We start from the raw sequence: 13,473 nt of genomic DNA, 5'->3' as shown, positions 1-13,473 counted from the left end.
TAGTGTGGTGCTGTGGGTTAATGTTCTGGACTGTAAAGTCGATTTGAACTGCAAGGTTAGTGGTTCAAGCCCACCAACTGCTCCTTGGAAACCTTATACAGGGTTGCTATGGTTAGGACCAACTCAGTGGCACTGAACAACAATGACAACAACAATCTACCAGATGCTTTGTTAAGTGCTGGAGGCACTACTATGAATGAAATAAACATGGACTCTGTTTCTTGAAGTTCAGGCCTTGGGATCACCCATGGCTTCTCTCTCCCCACCTCTTCTGCTCCCCTCTATGTCAACGTGAGAGGAAGAGGAACAGCATCGGGAAGGTCCCTGCAGTTGGGAGAGACACAAACCTGGAATGCTCTGTAGGACGGAACTGCCAATGGCTGAAAGTCATGGAAAAGGCATTCCTGAAGAACTCTGTGATCAGCCCATCTGCTGTACAATTAGAAATTGTTGACATTTAGACAATATCCTTTACCACTCCCTAGCATTGTTGTCCCATTTGCATTAAATTACTGTTTTTTTTAGTTGTGTTTTTTAAAAAAGGCCTCCTGTAAGTGGTTTACTTTTTGTGTGTATGAAAGTTACATAAAAGGGCCAAGTTCCAGGTCCGGGACAGGGTGGACACAGATAGTATGTGTGTGGTGTTGTGATGATCAATATGTGAACCAATTTAGTATATGAGGTATCTTTAAAAAGTTCATGGAAAAAAATTCCTTTTTTTTCATTTGATTTTTTTCATGAACTTTGTAAAGTCCCTTCATAGATCAGTGGGGGAGCAACCCAAACCCATGGCCGTTGAGTCCATTCCAACTCATAGTAACCCTGTGTTGTTGTTGTTGTTAAGTGCCATTGAGTCAGTTCCAACTTATCATGACCTTCTATGGGGTTTCCAAAGGAGCTCTGGTAGTGTAGTGGTTACGAATCAGACTGTGAACCTCAGGGTCACCAGTTCCAAACTACCAGCTGTTCCACGGGAGAAAGATGAGGCTTTCTGTTCCTGTAAAGATTTATAGCCTCAGAAACCCTGTACAGGGTCACTATGAGTCGGAACCAACTCCACGACACATAACAACAACAACAACAACAACAACATGGAGTTTTCAGGGAGCAGCTGGTGGGTTTGGACTGTTACCTGTGGTTTAAATTACTCTTGTGGTCCAGTGTTTATCCTACAGTGTCATACCAGGACTCCAGCAACCTTATGTTGTTGTTGTTACAGCGTCGTCCAGTCAGTTCTGCCTTATAGTGACCTTCTATAGGATGATGGCAACATCGATGGGCTCAAGTGTGGTACAATTGTAAGGTTGGCCCAGGACCAGGCAGTGTTTTGTTCTGTTGTGCATAGGGTCGCTATGAGTTGGTACCGACTTGATGGCACCTAACAACAACAACAACATAGGGTTTCCAAGGAGCGGCTGGCGGGTGTGAACTGTGGTCTTGTGTTTCAAATTGACCTTGTGGTCCAGTGCTTATCCTACAGTGTCACACCAGAACTTCAGCAACCCTATGTTGTTGTCGTTGAGTGCTGTCTAGTTGGTTCTGACTCAAAGTGACCCTGTATAGGGTTTCCAAGAAGCGGCTGGTGAGTGTGAACTGCCAACTTTGCAGTCTAGACTAACCTTACAGTCTTGTGCTTATCCTACAGTGCTACACTAGCAACCCTATGTTGTTGTCATTGAGTGCTGTCTAGTTGGTTCTGACTCACAGTGACCCTGTATAGACTAACTTTGCAGTCTAGACTAACCTTACAATCTTGTGCTTATCCTACAGTGCTACACTAGCAACCCTATGTTGTTAAGTGCCGTCAAGTTGGTTCCAACTCTTAGCAACCCTGTATAGGGTTTCCAAGGAGTGGCTGGTGAGCTTGAACCTCTGACCCTGGGGTTCAAACCAATCTTGCAGTTCAGCACAGAGTAAAGCTTTTCCCTAGGCTTCCTGAGGCTGTAGATGGAAGCAGACACATCTTTCTCCTGTGAAGTGGTTGGTGGGTTCGAGTGTCCGCCTTTTCAGTTAGCAGCCCAACATCGAACCCACTGAGCCCCTAGGGTTCCACAGTGGGAGAAAACAACAACAACAACAACAAACAAAAGAAACCCAGTGCCATAGAGTCCATTCTGACTCATAAAAATGGAAACTCTTAGAATTTCCAAAGGTACATCTTTCTCCCATGGAGTAGCTGGTGGACGTGAACTGCTGATCTCATGTTTACAAGCCAGTGCTTATCCTACAGTACCAGCAGGGCTCTTTAAATGACAAAAAAAGCTTGGAAATTCAGACTCTTTTGGAGAGCTTTGGGCTTCTACAAGTTAAGTAAGTTTGCTCTGGTAGCGTAGTTGTTACAAATCGGGCTGTGAACTGCAAGGTCAGCAGTTCTAAACTACCAGCTGTTCCGTGGGAGAAAGATGAGGCTTTCTGCTCCTGTAAAGATTTACAGCCTCGGAAACTCTGTACAGGGTCGCTATGGGTCAGAACTGACTCAATGGCACTTAACAACAATAACAACAATTTAAATTTTTAATGGACAAAGAGACAGATGGTTGGGTACCTTCCGAGCAGACATTCCATCCCACACCACTGGATGTGTTGTTTCCTCTTAGTTGCTGTATTTTATTAAGATTAGGAAATTCTTCTTTTCGTTGCCAGTTTTAGACAAGTACGTATTGTACAATTGTACAGTCTAGGGAATGCTTTCTTTTGTTCTTGAAATGTGACATGAATGGATAAGTGGAGTTGTTACTCATTTTCTGTCAACCTCTTCTGTATGCTATTATCTGCGTATGATATCCACAAATGTGGCATTCGTCTTTGGACTTTGAGACGAGTTAGCCTAATAGGACAGTACACTCTAGGCCACTGAGCAGAGAGGTAGAAGGAATTCCAAGTCTTCAGTGAGGTCGTTGAGATGTGGAATTTTCCAACTTTGAAATTTCCCTACTTTGGGGTTTCTTAGGAGGCCTGGTGTGGTACTGTGGGTTAATGCGCTGGACTGCAAGGTTGTTTGAACCACAAGGTTGGCAGTTCAAGCTCGCCAGCTGCTCTGTGGAAACCCTATACAGGGTTTCTATGAGTTGGAACCAACCTGACAGCATCTAGCAACAACAACCTGATGTAACATAATAAATGTTCATTTTGTTCAGCTCCTTTTGTTGGGGTTTTCTGCTACTAGCAAGGAGTCGTGGTACTGAGTGGATTATGAGCTAGGTTGTCAATCATAAGGTCATCAGTTTGAATCTACCAGTGGCTCTGTGGCAGAAAGATGAGGCTTTCTGTTCCCATAAAGATTTACAGCCTCAGTAACCCTACACAGGGTCGCTATGCCTTGAAGCTGACTCAGTGGCAACTGGCCTCTGCCTCCACTACTGGCAGCCTAAAGCATACTGACTACTATAGATGGGGAAGTCTCAGTGGATATTTGGGGTTCTGGCTGAGAATATTTGAACTCTAGTACAGAACATGGGGAATGCAGTAGCTGCATACAATAAGCCCTGGACTGCTTATTGTGTGCACGGTTCGAGCCTGCCAGCCACCCCACATAAGAAAGATGCGGCTTTCTACTCCTGCGAAGATTTAAAACCTCAGAAACTCTACAGGATCTCTATGAGTTGGAACCAACTCGACGGCACTTGACAACAACAGTACAGAACACAATTCTACCCTTGACTTCATCACCCTGTACCTGACTGATGAAGGTATGGGACCAGGCAAGGCCAAGTTGTTTCACAGAATCTGTGACGATACTTGCAATACTGCTTCATGTGAGGTGAGATTCCCAGGTATTAGGAGTGGGGCACAAACTGTCCTGGAGTGTACTGTCCTATTAGTCTAACTCGTCTCAAAGGCCAAAGACAAATGCCACAGTTATGGAGATCATACGCAGATAGTAGCAAGTCAGGTATACACAATATTAGTGAGTTTACTAACGTACTTCTAGACATTTCTTTGTAGTGTACTAGACAAAGTTGGCAGACAGCAAGGTATGAATGAACTGGCTTCTCCAGTGAGAAATTCTTTGACAAATACACGGAAGGGTTCCCAAACTGGCAGAACTCTTTACCTTCGTGTACTTGGTGCCGGCATCGCCACTGAGGGTCTGGAGCCTAGGTAACAGAACTGGGTCCCTGTTGAAGACTGCCACACCATTAACAAGTTCAATTGGTTTGCTTTTGAAAAATAAAAACAGCTCATGTTCATAAAACATTAGGGGTTTCTGCTAGAGAGAGTTAGTATTCCCCCCCAATTTTCAGTTGTTCTTAATATTATCAATAGAATCTTGGAAAAGCAAGATAAATTGCTGTATAACAAACACTTGACATCAATAAACAATAACTGTATTTTTATGTAGTGTACCAACTATTTTATATGGGCAAACTTCTTATCATTTCATTTCCACAAATAAGTAGGAAAGTACTTTTAGTATTTCTTTTTTTATGGTAGCTGAAATGAAGACTCTGCGACTTAAAAACCTTCAGTCTTTTGTCTCAGGTTCCATACACAGTAAATGATGAACCTCCTATGTAAGCTAACACCTACACTTGTAGCAGTGTGTGAGGGCAATTTAAAAGCATTGCTGCAAATTATTTTAACTTATTATGAAACAAATATCAAAATGCAAAGCTATTTTTTCTTGATCTATCCTATGCCAAGGTCTAGACACTTTTTGTTCTTATTACATCCTACTTTTTTTTTTTTTTTTTCTCTAAAGTTTTTATTGTGAATTGAGTGATAGTTTACATGGGAGACGGTCTAGACACTTTTGCTCTTCAATTTATACCACGTCAAAATGGCAGCTTTGGAATTCTTAGGGGACTCAAGTTGTGCTCCTTTGAAATGTTGTTTGAGTGTAGGACAGTTCTTGCTACCATGAAGAATGAGCAGGCACATTGTTACGATGGAAGAAACATTTCCAGCACAACTTTTTCTGGCCTTTTTCTCACTAATGCAGTTTTCAGTTGGTTTGACCCATATGGTCAGCGGTTCAAACTCACCAGCCACTCCTTGGAAACCTTATACAGGGTTGCTATTGGTTGGAACTGACTTAACAACACTTAATGACAACAACAAAACATTTTCCTTTAATCCCCTGAGTTTGTCCTGTGTCCTTTATGAAAATATTTCACACCCTTAGGAATCCTCCAAACTGGTTACCATAATCTTTGACGTAACTCTATCCACTCTGTCATGAATTTAACTGGTCCAGAAGGTCCACTCAGAAGCCACTGTTTTGATTGAGTTTTGTGCTCTAGATCTTATGGATAAGTCCAAGACTCATCCTGTTTACAATTCGTTCCATAAAATCACCTTTGACCCTGATCTTACTTAAAAGATTGATGAAAGATCAGCTTTTTGAGCTAGCTGAGTTTTGTGCAACATTTTTGGTAACCATCAAACTAAGCTTTTTGGCTTGACTTAGAAGCTGGCTGAGGCCAAGACGTTAGCTTAGAATTTTAAAGGCTGAGCCATGCATGATCCCAGCTTCAATGGTAACTAAATTCTTCTTCATCCAGTTTCTGGACTGAAGTTAAAGTTTCTTCAAATTCATCGAGGTTGATGGTCCTTTCTGTTTGGCTCATCTTGAAGTCTTCCCAACCTTCCTTAAAACACTTGATCGTTCTAAATACTGCTGTTTAATATGGGACTGTGTATAGCCATAAACTTGTTGAAAAGCGTCAGTGATTTGGGTAAATGTCCACTTGAATTTTGTTAAAATTTTGATATTGGCCCTGACCTCAAAATCATTTTTTTCCCATGGCACAAAAGTTATTTATTGTTTTTTTTCCTGACGGCATCTCAATGAGACTGAGCTAAGTGTATGATTGAGAAAACTTGTCTGCAGTCCTCCATGGATCACAGAGACATTTTCAAGCACATTTTGTTTGGAATAAACCTGTGCATGCATGAACTGAACCCTAGTAGCAATACTTTAGGACTTATTCTGTTTAATATATAATGCTTTGTTTCTTTTTGTTCTTTATAAAATATGGATAGCTTATAAATAGGTTTTCCAGGGAACAGAATATATGCCTATGTTGGTGTGGTGTTATGGTGAGTTAATTTACCATGAAAACTTAATTATAAAAAATAACATTCTGCTTAAAATATTATTATTAATACTCTATTAATACATGCATTTGCTATCTAGTGAACAGTAGTTGCTGATTGAATTTCAGTTGTTAAATTCTACTCAGCATGTAGTAGAGTGATATGTTGTTACTTTATTATAAAAGTTAATTAATGTAATTGAGTTTAGAGATTTTATTTTCTGTGATTTATGGAGTAAGATTATAAAAAAATTATCCCTACTCAGAATTTATGGTGTGTTAAAGAGCGTTTTTTAACCTTGCAATTGTGAAAACAACTTTGGAGGCTTATTTCCTCAGAAATGGAGCAATTGGTCTTTGAATGTATGCCCATTTATATTTCTTCCTGCAAGTCATTTACATTTTCATATTTTAACTGTTGAGCCCTGCACCTACACTGTCAAATTCAACTATCATAGTTAGCTAAGACTGGAAAAACTTTCCTCCAAATATTTTCCTACTCTAAAAGAGTTTTTTTCCCCCTTCTTCTTTGCTTGAGCTCAATAGCCAGAAATGTTCAGGGTGTCTAGCCATGCTTCAGCCCCCTCACAGCTCAGCAACGTCAGGGATGCAGCAATGCATCCTTAAAACTGCACAGGAGGCATGATACTTGTGGAAAGCTGATGTCAGCCAGCAAAGGGATGTTCCCTTGAATTTCAGTACTCCTGTGATCACCCAGAGAAACCCTGGTGGTTAAGTAGGATAAGCACTGGACTACTAACTGCTGACTAGGCAGTTCAAACCCACCTGCCGCTCCACAGAAGAAAGATAAGACTTTCTACTCTGATAAAGATTGACAGCTTCAGAAATGCTGTACAGGGTCGCTGTGAGTCAGCATTAGCTGGATGGCAGTGGGTGGGTGGTGGGTGGTGCTCACCCAGCAGTCTCCTTCACAGAAGCCACGCCTCTGACCTGCGTTCATGAGCTTCTCCAGACTGAATAATGGTTGCAAATTGAATGGAACTCTCCATCCCTTGGAAACAATTTCTTCAGATTAAAAAGAACATCGAGGAGCCCTGGTGGTGCTGTAGAATAAGCATTCAGCTGCTAACTGCAAGGTTAGCAGTTCTACTCCACAGGAGAAAGATGTGGCTTTCTGCTCTTCTAAAGATTTACAGCCTCAGAAACCCTGTACTAGGTTGCTATGAGTCCAAATCAACTCAATGGTAGTGGATTTGCATTTTTCTGTTTGTTGTTTCTTCTTGGTTTATACCCACACCTTTGCCCTGGTTTGTTTCACTTTACCTTCAAATAATAATCACACATGAAGAAAGGAAAAAGTCATTGAGAAGACAAGAAAGAAGGAAAAGATCAAAATGGATGTCAGAAGAGACACTAAAACTTTTGCTCTCCAGCATAAAGATGCTAAAGCAAATGGAAGAAATGAGGAGGTACAAGAGCTGAACAGAAAATTGCAAGCGTCAGCTCGAGAAGACAAAGTCAAATATTATAACAAAATGTGCAAAGATCTGGAGTCAGAAAACCAAATAGGGAGAACACACACAGCATTTCTCAGGCTGGGAGAACTGAAGAAAAAATTCAAGCCTCAGCTTTCATTACTGAAGGATTCTCTGGGCAAATTATTAAATGATGCAGAAAACATCAAGAGAAGATGAAAGGAATACACAGAGTCACTATACCAAAAGGAAATGATTGATGTTCAACCATTTCAAGAGGTAACATATGATCAAGAGCCAATGATACTGAAGGAAGAAGTCCAAGGTGCATTGAAGGAAAGAACAAGCAAAGAACAAGGCACCAGGAATTGATGGAATAAAAATTGAAATATTTCAAGAAAATGAGGCGGCACAGGAGGCACCCTCTCATCTCTGCAAAGAAATCTGGAAGACAACTATCTGGCCAACTGATTGGAAAAGATTCATATTTGTGTCCATTCCAAAGAGAGATGACCCAACGAAATGTGGAAATCATCGGACATTACCTTCAATATCCCATCCGAGTGAAGTTTTACTAAAGGTAATACAGAAACGGCTACAATCATACATTGACAGAGAACTTCCAGAGGTTCAAGCTGGATTCAGAAGAGGACGTGGAACGAGGGATATCATTACTGATGTCCGGTGGGTCTTGGCTGAAAACACAGAATACCAGAAAGATGTTTACCTGTTCTTTACTGACTACACAAAGGCTTTTTATTGTTGGATGATGACAAACTATGGACAACATTGCAAAGTATGGATATTCCAGAACACTTAATTGTACTCATGAGGAATCTGTACATAGACCAAGAGGCAGTTGTTCGACTAGAACATGGCGACACTGAATGGTTTAAAATTTAAAAAGATTGTGACAGGGTTGTAGTGTATCACTATACTTATTCAGCCTGTATGCTGAGAAAATAATCCGAAACGCTGGGTTCTGTGAAGAACGTGGCATAAAGATTGGAGGAAGACTCATTAACAACCAGTGATATGCACATGATACAGCCTTGCTTGCTGAAAGTGAAGAGGACTTAAAGTATTTACTAATGAAGATTAAAGAGCACAGCTTTCGGTATGGATTACATCTCAATGTAAAGAAAAAAAATCCTCATCACTGGACCAATAAATAACATTCTTATCAATGGAGAAAACATTGAAGTTGTCAAGGACTTAATTCTTCTTGGATCAACTATCAACACTCATGGAAACAGCAGTCAAGAGTCCAGAAATCAGACGACGTATTGCATTAGGCAAATCTGTTGCAAAAGACCTGTTTAAAGTGTTGAAGATCAAAGATGTCAGCTTGAGGACTAAGGTGCTCCTGACCCAAGCCATGGTATTTTCAATAACCTCATATGCATGTGATAGCTAGACAGTCAATAAGGAAGACCGTAAAAGAATTGATGCGTTTGAGTTATAGTGGTGGAGGAGAATATTGAGAGTGTCATGGGTGCCCAAAGAACCAATTATCTGTGTTGGAAGACATGCAGCTAGAATGCTCCTTGGAGGCCAGGATGGCCAAATGTTGACTTTCATACTTTGGACATATTGTCAGGAGGGACCAGTCGCTGGAGAAGGATATCATATTTGGTAAAATGGAGGGTCAGAGAAAAAGAGGAAGATCCCAATGAGATGGATTGGCAAAGTGGCAGCATCAATGGACACAAGCGTCACAACCATTGTGAGGTTGGCCTAGGACCGGGCAATGTTTTGTTCTGTTGTACATAGGGTAACTATGAGTGTGTACTGACTTGATGACACCTAACAACAACAACAACAACAACAACAACAACAAGGATATCATGTTTGGTAAGGTGAAGGGTCAGAGAAAAAGAGGAAAACCCCCAATGAGATGGATTGGCCAAGTGGCAGCATCAATGGACTCAAGTGTGGCAACAGTAGTGAGGTTGGCCCAGGATCAGGTAGTGTTTGGTTCTGCTGTGCATAAGGTCCCTATGGGTCGGTACCAACTCAATCGCACCTAACAAGAACAACAACAGCATTTACATCGGTCATATTGTGTAAACATCACAGATGCTTGTTGCCAAATCTCCATGATTCCTTACTCTTTCCTCTTGCCCCTAACCACAAATTAAGCTTTGGGATATAAATATTTGCCCTTTACATATTTTACATATAAGGGGAATCATACAATATTTGTCCTTTTTTGATTGACACTTTCATTCAACATATTGTAACTTGATGTTTTTCACCTAGTAGTTATTTTTATTTAATAATACCTCTTAAGCTAAGTAATTTCTGGTTTTAAAAGTACTTAGACCTACCCTGTTTTGTTTTACCTGCACAATAAGCTTATGAGTTCATAGAACTTCTTTGGTAAGGAGCCACAACTTCGAAGGGGTTTCGGGACTCTTGTAAATGTCACAGCTAGCTGACAAAGGGATCCAAAAATCAGAATTAGATGATGGCGTTGAGTTCATACTTCATGAGATATGAAATCAAGCTGTTAATAAAAAAGAAACAAACTAAAAGGAACCTTTTCCAAGAATCTATCCCTTCAACTAGTTTGTGTTTCTGTGGCCTTGCTGTATTGTCAGTCCTTGACTTTTACTTAAATGATGTTGAACCCTGCAATTCATTATGACTTATGCGACACAGCCATTCTAGATGTTGCTGAAAGTATGCTGGGTTATAAAGGCAATGTTTTAATGATTTAGGACAAGAATCCTTTATCCCTAAAGTAATGCTTCACACTAATGTTATCAAGGAGCTCAATTTTAGTTTGACAGAAGTTTGAAAATAGATCTTCATGAAGGGAAACTGCAATTAGATATTCATGTGTAATATTCTTAAGTTTGTGAAGTAGAATGCTAATGAGGGGAAGTATTGATTTTCTTTTAGTGTAATTATACTACATTTGATGTTAAGTCTGCTGTAGATTGCAAAGAACTCTATACTGTTACTTTGTCTTTTCTTCTTGGTCAGCCCTTGTTGGGAATGAAGGTAGAGAGTTCTTTACAATCTGTGGCAGTCCTAGTGTGGTGCCTTAGGATAAGCGCCAGACTGCAAAGTTGGTTTGAACTACAAGGACAGTGGTTCAAATTCAACAGCTGCTCCTCAGAAGCCCTATATTGGGTTGCTATGAGTTGGAACCTACTCGACAGCACTTAACAATGCAATATGCCTGTTGTGAGTAAACAAAATCCTTCATCAAATTTCTTGTAGTACGCCTTTATTGCAAAACACTATTGGTAAAGTCTTACCTTTTCCCCTCTAAAGACCCTCTACTGAACTAAAGAGCAATCGAGTAAAGCAGAATGCCAGCAGCTCACGCAAACCGAATAATTAGCTTCCTTTCCAAAGTCTTTACCAATTGATCTATCCAAGTATTTGGAGATTAAGTATTTCCATTTTGTTGAGGACCTCTGTTTTCAGTAGGCTCTTCCTTGGTGGCCTAAAGAAGTGATAAGAATTGTTTGAGAGCTGATTCTAGACAGCAGTTGAGAGTAACATAGGATGTGGCCCTGTTGTTTTCAGTTACCAAATGTTGTGGATAATAACAATCATTTTGATTACCTCCATTTCCTTGGGAAAATGACTGAATTGAAAATATAAGCATGGAAATTACAGTGTTGTGGTAAAGCCTTTGTGTGTGTATGTTGGCGGTGGGGTGAGGTGGGGGGAAGGGGCTGACTTGTTGAGAAGTTGATTTCTTCATTATTGTATTGAGCAAGCTTCCAGCTTAGGGAAAGAGACTGACATGAAACATGTTGATTCCGGTAGGGCTGACTCTAGTTGCAGTGACCCAGAGAAACTCAATGGATCCTCATCACTTGACTAAGTGGGTGTTAGTGAGACTCTCTCTGTGCCCCTGGTGGTATTTCTCAGCTCTCCTCCAAACTGCAAAGAGCTTTCTACTCATCACCAGCCCCCTTCCCCACTTCAGTTATAACCCCAGGGCAGAGTATAGCTAAGCACACCTACACTCTGATCCTTTCTGTTCTGAGGCTCAGTTGAACTTTGCACCAGGTTCCATTACTCCTAAACATAGCACCTTTTATCTGGTGTCGCATTGGCTAAGTGCTCGGCTACTGCCTGGAAGGCTAACGGTTTGGACCCACCCAGTGGCTCTATGAAGCATGACCTGGTAATCTACTTCAGTAAAGATTGTTGTTGTTGTTAAGTGCCTGTGAGTCAGTTCCCACCCATAGTGACCCTCCCTGTATAGGGTTTCCAAGGAGCAACTAGTGAGCTTGAAACACCGACCCTGAGGTTTAAACCGACTTTGCAGTCCAGTGCGTTAACCCCCAGCGCCATATTGCAGCCTAGAAAATCACTAGGGGACAGTTGTACGCTGTCACATGGTGTGACTGTGAGTTGGACTAGACTTGAGGGCTCCTAGCACCAACAACAAACTCTGACAGATATTGTATGTAGAGTTTTGTCTCCCCAAACAGGTATTCTTACCTTTTCTAATTATGACGTAAAAAACAACCATCCAGGTACTCAAATACGGTATTTTTATCTTCCCTTTCACTCACTCTACACACCCTACAGCTCTGGTGATTTTACTCCCAAACATATCTCCAGTACATCCATTCTCTTGTCCTTGCCACAGTGGTCCTACACCAGACTGCCATCCTTCTTCTCTCAACTACTCTGGTCTCCAACCATGCCCTTTCCAGCTTTTCTCTCGGTGCTCCTGCCTGAAACATTCTTCTCCTATTACGTAGTTCACTAAGATGACCTATTCAATCTTGCAGGACTTCATGCAGAAAACACATTTCAAAGAAACCTTCTCTCACCATCTATTTTAATATGTGCTTCTTCCAGCCTCTTTCACTCTACCTTTATGTAGTTTCTGTCTTTATTTATTTTCTTCAGAACACTTACCACGTTTTATCATTGGCTTGTGTTTTGTTGGTTTGTTTGTTTGATCAATTACTGTCTTCTCCAGGAGAATGCAAGCTCTATGAAGGTAGCAAATTCAGCTTCTTTGTTATATGCCAAGAGCTCCAGCACAAGGTGGAGGAAGGACTTGGTAGATAGTCAGTGAATTTTTTGAATAAATGGACAAAATTGTGTATGTGTGCAGTTTTCCTTCACAGTTTAGACATATTTTCATAAATATTTAGACAGGTTACGTAAACCATCAGGATATCATAGAAAGAAAGATAAAGTGAAAGAAATTATATATTGGTGACCTGGTGTGGTACTGTAAGATGAGCACTGGACTGCTAACCACAAGGTCGGCAGTTCAAACCCACCAGATACTCCTTAGAAACCCTATACAGTATCACTATGAGTCAGAAGCCCCTCAATAGCATTTAATAGCAACATTGTTGATTCTGACCTGTCTTCTGAGAGATCTCTTGATGTTGTTATTAAATGTCTTCAAGTTAGTTCTGACCCTGAATAGTGTTTCTGACGAGTTGCTGGTGGGTTTGAACTGCTGACTTGTTTAAACTAATCTTGAGGCCCAGCACTTATCCTACAGCGCCAAGCCAGGACTCAGAGAGACCTCAGGGTGGATTCAAACCGCCAACTTTTCACTAGTGCTAAGCAAAAATCATTTGTGTCACCCAGAGAGGCCTATGATTTTCATAATTAATGATTGGAAACAAGAACTGTACTTCAGATCAGCAAATTAGGATCCTGGTTCAACTAATCCCCAATTTGGATGATCTAGAATCCTAAATTTGTGTGTCACATGACATATGAGTTTCTGTGTTGTGAAATAATGATAATGGGATTTATCCCACACACTTGAGAGTTGTTATCAAGATTGGGTTGTTATCGTTTGTAGATTTCCTTAGCATTTAACAGATTTTTTTTCTTATAAGGGGAACAATAGCACTAGCGAAGTATGCATATTTGAGAATACGCAACCATTTTTCGGAGTCCTGGTGTGGCGCTGTGGGTTAATGTGCCAGACTGCAAAGCCGTTTAAACTGCAAGGTCGGTGGTTCAAGCTCACCAGCTGCTCCTCAGAA

At 40.8% G+C, this 13,473-nt stretch overlaps 1 protein-coding gene across 1 annotated transcript in view; it reads left to right on the top strand.

Annotated features, from left to right (window-relative positions):
- Window positions 1-13,473, top strand: part of HS6ST3 (heparan sulfate 6-O-sulfotransferase 3) — a 1,119,743-nt gene that overhangs the window by 146,369 nt on the left and 959,901 nt on the right. The gene's annotated exons all lie outside the window — the stretch shown is intronic.

Source organism: Chrysochloris asiatica, unplaced genomic scaffold (assembly GCF_000296735.1).
Source record: "Chrysochloris asiatica unplaced genomic scaffold, ChrAsi1.0 scaffold00005, whole genome shotgun sequence".
NCBI classification, from domain to species: Eukaryota; Metazoa; Chordata; class Mammalia; order Afrosoricida; family Chrysochloridae; genus Chrysochloris; species Chrysochloris asiatica.
Note: the sequence above shows the minus strand (reverse complement) of the source record. Positions and strands in the feature narration are given on the sequence as shown.